The following is an 8738-nucleotide window of genomic DNA, read 5'->3' on the forward strand; positions in this document are numbered from 1 at the left end:
CTGCACAGATCCACAATCTTCTGCAGGAGGTCTCTGTCCACTCTATAGCTCTACTATCTCCAGCTCATGTAGCCCTGGTAGGTTACCCTGTGCCTGCACACTCCTCTCCGTCTACTCACTGTGTGATGCTGAGCAGCATTCACATTGGCACAACCCTCCACATGTTGCATATGTTGACGTATAATAGCAATGGCAGCCCCTAACATTATGTTGTCTCAGTTAAGCTTTTACAGTTTGCACTTCTCTTAGTATACTACAGTGTTGCAGTGTGTCTGAGAAAAACATGGTGGACTACTGTTTGTAGAGTTGTACGTGCTGTGCTGGCCTACTGTACTGGCTGTGTAATATACTCAGTCTGATTGTTTTCACCTGCTAGCTGTGGTAGTTCTCCTTTCACCTGCTAGCTGTGGTAGTTCTCCTTGGTTAAGCTTACTGCTATTTGTTTACCTTCCTTTTCACTGTTTGTGTCCATAATGAGCGGCACCGCGCATAGGAGTACAGTGAAGTGCATATCCGCTTCCACGTGCGCACACAGGCTTATACATGCGTACAAACACTTACACTGGCTTACACAACATTACACGGGCTTCAACAATCTTACAGTAGCTTACTCGTTCTTCAAGTCGCGCACACGGGCTGACACACATGCTTACTCGGGCTTACAGGCTTGCATGGGCGCAAACACACTTCACCAGGTTTGCAAGGAACTTCAGCGATATCCATGGCGTACACCGTCAGTTTACTGACTTCACCTAGGACAAATCATAACATGCCTCTTCCACTGATGAGTCACTGACAGCAGACATGTGACACACTGCTCCAATAAGATTACAGTGCTTTATACATACACACTCATGATGTCACCTATCTTCTACACTGATAGTCCCCTTAACCTACTCTTACACTGTCGAGGCTTGGCCCATATGGCATGACAAATTGTTCTTCACTATCTTCAGCCTCAATTGCATAGGATTGCCTACTAATGCTTGGTTACATCTCTGAGTGTGTGCTTCCACACATAGCAACCACTACTCAGTAGCCATGTTGTCTTCAGCTTGCCATTCACCTGCATGACGCAATAACTTTTAACTGACATTACAATTTGTATGTATATTTTACATATTTGTCTTGTTTTGTATGCACAGCGTGTACTCGCGCCGCTGCGCTACTCTTAAACACCGGAGATCGGGGGAGGACAACTAGAGTTTTATTAATTTCCAATGGGAATACATGCCACTGGCATGCTTCTTCAACTAAACCATCCTTTATTTGCAGACGACATTGCTCCGTTTAGCTACTTGCAGAACTTTACTCGGTTAACATCCATGTACATTTCTGCACATACCTCTACTCTTGCACGGACAGCTTACTGTTTCATGTATCGCATATTTTACATCATTTGCATAGTTTTCACCTACAAATGGGGTAATTTGCATATCCTAACATTGTCCGTGCAACGTTAGTTTGAGGGGCTGTTACACGCCCCTACAGGATATTGCTGAATAGCTCGGCGAACATCTTGCCTTGCTCTACTCTTACTCTACTCGTACACCGACCAAAGCTTCGTGAATCCTGGCCTAAGCTTTGATGTGTGCTAATATGTCTATTTGTGGAGTAAGCATGGCTGTAGGTATGTTTTGACCTGCTACGTCTGTCATTTCTACAGAGCACCTCCCACTTTCATCATTTGTAGAGGTGACAGCCCTATAGGAACTATATGTACAGCTGTGACATTTGACAAGTCCACACATACCTGCAGTCAATACTAAACTGACTACTTCAGCCCTTTTCATACCTTCAGATTTGTCTTGTAGTGGTATAGTCGATGATACTGTTTCCTATAACATGTATCTGTTTCTGATACAAGATATGTCATTTTATTACACCACTACACACAATATATGGAGAAATCACAGGCCAGATGCCATTACATTCCTTTTGTAGGACACACCCACCCAGAGTGTTGTGTTCCTCACAAAAGCCAATAGGTGCTGATCAAAACATATTCTGCTATCATCTACCTTATTTGTTCGCCGGCATTTGCGCTTTCCGTCAGTGGCAGAACTCACATGCGTGTGTGGGAGACTGAACACTGTATCGGGGACACTGCATAGCACCCTGAGGGACACATTTATGTTGTTTCTATTAACCTTCCACATTGACTATCACAGGGCATTAGTATTCATCCAGATTTGTCGAGGTACATGCTTTTGACAATCACGTCTTTCTTCACACCTGTCCACCTAATCGCACTAGTTCTGTACATTTATTTAGGTCAGGGTTACCTTCATACCTCTCAACTGTACACATTTTGGGTAAATGTCCCTAACTTAGATGTCTGATTTTGTTCCTTTTTTAATAATATTGTGCCTTTCTGGTAATTTAGTGGGAAGTAATTTGGGACTGTGGGGTTAGACAATAATGACAGACATTTGTTGTTTACAATTAGTAACCCACAAAACATTCATACTATTGACTGATCCATTATTTTATCAACGTTCTGACTTTGTAAGAGGAATATTTGAGATATTCCCGATTTGTACTTATTTTAAAATGCCTTTGTCCAGATGTCTTATTCTGATTGAGAGGTATGGGTACCATCTTATTCGTACGCAAGTACGTCCATGATAATCGCTTACACGACACTAATATAACTCCCTACGTCTTCCCCCAATAGTTTACACGATATCCAGTAGATGGGTTCTTCATTTTAGGAAGGTAGAGGCGTCTGCTATACCCACATAGGTATATTAATCACTCCCATGGGGCGGACCTCATAAATCTGTGCCAACCAACACCTAGGCACCTAGGCCCATTATTGCATACCCATGATTCCCAGACCTGACACCCCTCCACAGTAGTCATAACACATATTTAATGTGAGCGATAATAAAGTATGACGACACTTCTAAGCACTATCCACTCTCCGCACTATCCACTCTCCGCATGTCGGTACATATGTCTTACATTCTGTCAACCAATGTGTTATTACACTTGCACAAGCTACTGTTGCATGTACAGCTATATTGTAGTTGCGGATGACACTTCTTTGCAGCAATCATTACAGGACAGTGCGTTTATAGATTCACTATTTTTGGAGTCCTGCAAAGGACACCTATATCCATGTTTAAAGAGTATGACTTACAGATTTGGCACACTGATACTTTCCGGGCAGTAGTTTTGAGAGCAGCAGTGTATTTACCTTAATTGCATGTCAGTTATGTGTATCCATACTAGCTATGGTGTAACCTATTTATGAACATGTGTTATATCTACGAGGACATTTGTTTATATGTTTATTAGGTGTATATCAATTGATGTTGTATGTGTTTGAGTGTGTGTATATATATATATATATATATACATATATGTATGTCTGTACATTCTTTATTTCATATATTTATTTAGTTTAAGTCTGTGGATATAGATAGATATATATATATATATATATATATATATATATATATATCTATCTATACACAAATGTATATATCCATATATAGACATTACGTGTAGAAACCAGCATTCATTTGCTATGCTGTGAGCGGTTTACACACACACAGGCGCACTTGCATTTCCTTATTGTGGGTTACGCGCAGGCGCACATGCATATCCTTATTGTGGGTTACATATGTTTACTAAGTCTTTGTGCTTACGTGGGCTTTATTACTTGTGACAGTACCAGTAAATTATCTGTAATCCGGTTAACGGACATATGCGAAACACACGTTCACCTTTACATATTTAAATGTCTGTACAGCACAGACGCATTAATTACACTTTAACATTATATGTGCTGTAGTCGTAGTTGAACCGGGACTGCATTCACGTTGTCCAGATGCTGTAACCACTATACGTTTGGTGTTCTGTCTCATTTATATGCATACCCATAGTACATAGCTACATTAACATATGCCTCACCGCTTCACTTACGACACAGGCATCCATTCTCCTGCTGGGAAAAATGCGGTACTACATACTACACATTCCCTATTCCCTACTGCTCTGGACCCAAGCTGCATATTTCATCACTGCAGGGATATTCAGAACCCCAAGGCTTATAGTCCTGACACATACAAGTCTTTAATTGTCTGGGTGTTCATGTGGTGATCTGGGTTTAGGCTTGTCCGCCTGGTGAACGGAACTGACCTGACCGTGTTCAAATGTCAGACAAAGCACATGAACAGAGTTTGTCCATTTTAAACTTTTATCTGTGTTTACAGACACAGGTGTTTGGGCACCTGTCAGCAGCTTATAATGTTGGCAATACATAATATGGGTGGGGGTAGTTACAATACATAATCCACGGTGTTGGTGTTCCCATTCACATTATTTTACCTGTGTTTACAGACACAGGTGTTTGGGCACCTGTCAGCAGCTTATAATGTTGGCAATACATAATATGGGTGGGGGTGGTTACAATACATTATCCACAGCGAGTGGTGTTCACATTCACATTTGACTATTTCCTGTATTCATTCATACAAGGATTATTATTTTGGACATGAATTAGCTACAAATTAACTACAGGTATGCAGTAGTACAGTAAACATATGTGAAGGTTTGTTACAGTAAGAATGTACGGACCTCTGTAATACTCTGGGACTACCCCTCATCCTTCACAACATTTCATGCTAATGTACATACTATTATTCTGTGAACTTTCGAAGTTTGTGAGAGCAGTACTTACATCTATCCCTATTTGTCCACCCGTCATTTTAGGCTTTGTCCAGATTTTGTTGCTGTAATAGGTTGAGTGGTGGTGTCGGTATGTGATTGGGTTGAATATATACTGTCGATAATTCAGTGGGGAGTAGGGTTACCACCTCTTCCTCTTTGCGAGGGGAAGTCCCACTTTGGACAGTTGTGTCCTGTGACGACAGCTAAGACATGGCAAGTGTCCTGTGATTTTAAGACACAGGTACATTTCTTATTTTCTTTAATAGTTGCTTGATACAGGTATTTTGTATCTGAAACACATAACTATTATTTGGGTTAGCATAAGCTATTCAGATGCTATGACATAAGCTTTTATCTTGGCAAAGTGTAATTCTGTCCTTTGCACTGGCCGGGGGTATGTTTTATCCTGCAAATTCTCACATTTCTACAAGGGATGTCCCACCTTGGGCATCTGAACACGTGGCAACCCTAGTGGGGAGACCTGCATGGTGGACAGCTGTTCCATCCTGTGTAGTATGTTTTGCATGTCTGTGTAGACATTGAACAGTACCGTGACTACACATACATGTTTTGTCCAGATGTGTACAGTACTGGACACCGTGGCGTGTAAACAACTCTGGGGTTTCAACAGGTTACTTATCCCACGCGGGATGTACACACATTTTGCCGAAACATGAACGTGCGGGCATTTGGATTTACGTAACTGTGATGGGATGTTTACAAACGTGGGATACATATTTGCAATCCTGACACTGCCTAGGACGATACTTCCTACTACATATGGGGAATACTCGCTATGTGTAGGTGTACAGCTGCGCAAGGCTGGTAGCTGGATTTGGTGGACATTCGGACATGGGTGCGGGTTATGTGCTATACAGGGGTTGTTGCGTATTGCATTTGCATGCATGGGTTCTGCTTTTGGATATCCCGGTTTCGCATATAGCATCATATGTGTATGTGCCAGTTACGTTCCTGTTCATGTGTATAGCACATTTTAATATACATATGTTTGTGTGTGTTTGGTATACAATTTGGACTGTCAGGTTTCTTAACGGTTGTTATATAGCCACAGCTCCAGCTGTGTACTATCACTACCACTGTGGGACTGCTGGTGACCATGCCCATGGGGCTAGACATGTGTAATGGCAGCGCGCTGACATGATGCGCTTCACTTCCACTGAGTATAACTACTGGCAGTGCAGTACATTATGGACACACGATTTTAAATATCATTTGTTCCATGGACGGAAACTCATATTGTGTTGCGTGCATTTCTGTTTGGTTCTCCATTTTGTGTGGCCAGGAGCTGTCTTGCATGCTTTGCATACATTTCATTATCCACGGACACGGAAAGGTGCGATTACTATTGCAGGCGGACTATAATATTCAGCAGTTTAGGTTGCTCATCGACAGCCGACATTGACATGCCTCCGGGCGCAGCTTAGGAACGCCCCATGCACTCGCGCACGTGTCCTATGCACGTGGATGTGGTGGCCGTGCACCTTCATTAATATGCATATGGCGCTACTACACCATATATATGCCGCACGGCTGGCGCAGGCCTTACACCGGCCTTGCGCCGAGCTTCATGAATCCAGGGGTATCTTTAAAATAACCATCAAAGCTGATAGATGTTTTCTTTAATATCTTAAATGCCCCCATGCACACCTGGCTAGCATGAAGAAATGGGGTGCAAAATTGGCAAACTGTGACAGATATTCCCCTCACTTCTATAAGGGATACTTCCTTCTCCTCAAGTCAACCCCAAAAGTACAGCACATGTTTTTTCCCCCAAATCTGCACCAGGGAAATTACACCTGCCCTGTGTGCCTTCACATGCAACTCTTTTATTCCCCTTTGGATGCAACTCTTTTATTCCCCTTTGGGAAAGTTAACAGGCCACGCCCTTTCACTTCTATACCATCCAGCCCGACTCCTGCAGTGACAGGACCACTAACTGAACCCTGCTCATCTGGGTTGCAGTCAGGGTTCTGTGCCTTTGAACCACACAGCCAGGCTTTTCATCTCTATATTCTTCTTGAAAATATAACATTTTCTGGACATAAGGCAGAAGTAACCTGTAGTTTACAAACAAAGGTATTTGTCTGGAGAGGACTGGCTGGTGCTTCCCTTAAACCCTGCCACAATTTATAAATAGCAAATTGTTTTGGTGTGTGTGTGTGGGGGGGGGGGGGCACAGGCTTCTTTTTGTGGGGAAAAGTTTAGGTTTACTTAGCATACTGAAAAACTTGATAGATGTACCAATTTGATAAGCACAATGAATGCAGGCTTGACTGTTAAGCTATTTTTTTTTTCAATTTTCTTTTTTAAAGATGGTTTTGTAACATACTCTACCCCTTTCTCAGATATTTGAACCATAACATATTCCATTAGCTTCAACTGATCCACGCTGCACTTGATAGGGACAGTAATACATTATTTTTAACCAGACAGACAGGATGGTCACCTTTTCAGCTAGGAGACCATTAACAAAACGTTAAAGACCAATGAGACATTCTTATAGTTGTAGTTAGCAATGTGTCTCCTGAAAAAATACACACAACACAAGCAAGATAAATGAAGCAAACACGGAACATTCTGATAGTCTTATTAATTTCCAATATTCCTCTTAGCATCAATACAGCATAGTTGCGTTTGGCAGTATGTTTTTCTCAAAGAATACTACTGGTGAAATGGAAGGCACTCCAAATGTGTGTCAAACGCTACGCAATAAAACGCTCAACTCTGAATCAGATGACGGTGATTCCTCACAATGAGCACAGCAGCCAGCTGACAGTCTCTATTTTTAGCAAGACCAACAATTTTATAAGTCCCCACAATCAGAAGGGGAAACTAACTTAACTAAGGACTCCAGGTTAGACCGATACTAACAATCATGGGTGCTACTAATGTACTGCTCTGTCACTAGTACACCAACGGTTGAACCAACAAGATCCATTTTCCCCAGAGTAAATACGATTTCTCTTCCTACCAACCAAAATTACACATAATAATATGTGATACCATAAACATAACTTATCCCAGAATACAGCTCGTATGGACGAGGAAAAAAAGTTACATAGGCAATGCACGGGCAAGACTATGCAATACAATAATGTCAGCGCCTGCCACAACAGAAACCTAGCAAATGATCAGGGTAGGACATCTGACAAAGTCAGGCAATACTACCCAAAACGGGAACTATAATACACAGTAGGCCTCAGTTCGGTCCTGACTCAAAGATATTTATTCCGTTCACGGAATTTATCCTGGAGGTCTGAAAGAAACTCCCGTTTCAGTATTTGACGAGTTTTGCATAAGACAACAAGCAATTCTGCGGTACACTACTCAAACTCCTAGAAATAATCAGAACCCCACAGACTTTGCATGCAAGTAAGCAGTCGAAACCAGCCCACCCTTACTGAAATTAAAAAAGGTGCAGAGGGGCACCTGCAAAAAAAGAAAAAAAAAAAACAATACCAGTACCTGCTACATAGCTTCTGACACTTTTAAAATGACACTATCATCACACTTCGTAGCTCCTATTCTGTACCAGTGTCAAACTCTCTTAATCCAAATCCTGATTTGCACTTTTGGAGACCGAAGATAATCAGTACAGGAAAAGGCCACGAGCATCAGGACTGAAAACATACACGTGAAAAACAACCCAGCATATATCAGGCATCGTCAAACCCCTTCTTTTCGATTATTTACCAACACACAGAACCACAACTTAAACTCCTCCCAAAGGAAGAAGGTTGCCAAGAGACGAAGTCCTTCTTCTAAATCTGTCCCCATTCCCCAATCATTCGGTACAGTTCCGAGAATAGCTTTAGCTGTGAAACCTAACTGGTGCAGGGCTTAGGTATTTGTGAGAGCATATTGATTATACCTTCCAACTGTCCATATTTTTGCCTACATTTTTGGACTGTTCTTTATAAAAGTTGAGGTTTTCTGGCAAATCATTGAGTACTAAAGTCACTAAATAATGAGAAATGTTTGACTTTCAGACTTCATAGCCATCAGAAAAAAATGTAAGCTGATGCAAAATCTGTTTT

General features: G+C 41.7%; 1 protein-coding gene across 3 annotated transcripts in view; it reads right to left on the reverse strand.

Annotated features, from left to right (window-relative positions):
* The window catches only part of BORCS6 (BLOC-1 related complex subunit 6), a 464581-nt gene extending 456111 nt beyond the window's left edge, over positions 1 to 8470 (reverse strand). For 2 of the 3 annotated variants that reach the window (XM_044077608.1, XM_044077606.1), the window contains exon 1: positions 8167 to 8469. The gene's annotated coding sequence lies outside the window, so the exon portion shown is untranslated. Of the gene's footprint in view, positions 1 to 8166 lie in introns of all 3 variants that reach the window. The other variant, XM_044077607.1, reaches the window with a different exon arrangement.
* Positions 8471 to 8738: the final 268 nt, after the last annotated feature.

Source organism: Protopterus annectens, chromosome 7.part0, assembly GCF_019279795.1.
Source record: "Protopterus annectens isolate FY-2018-M chromosome 7.part0, PAN1.0, whole genome shotgun sequence".
NCBI classification, from domain to species: domain Eukaryota; kingdom Metazoa; phylum Chordata; order Ceratodontiformes; family Protopteridae; genus Protopterus; species Protopterus annectens.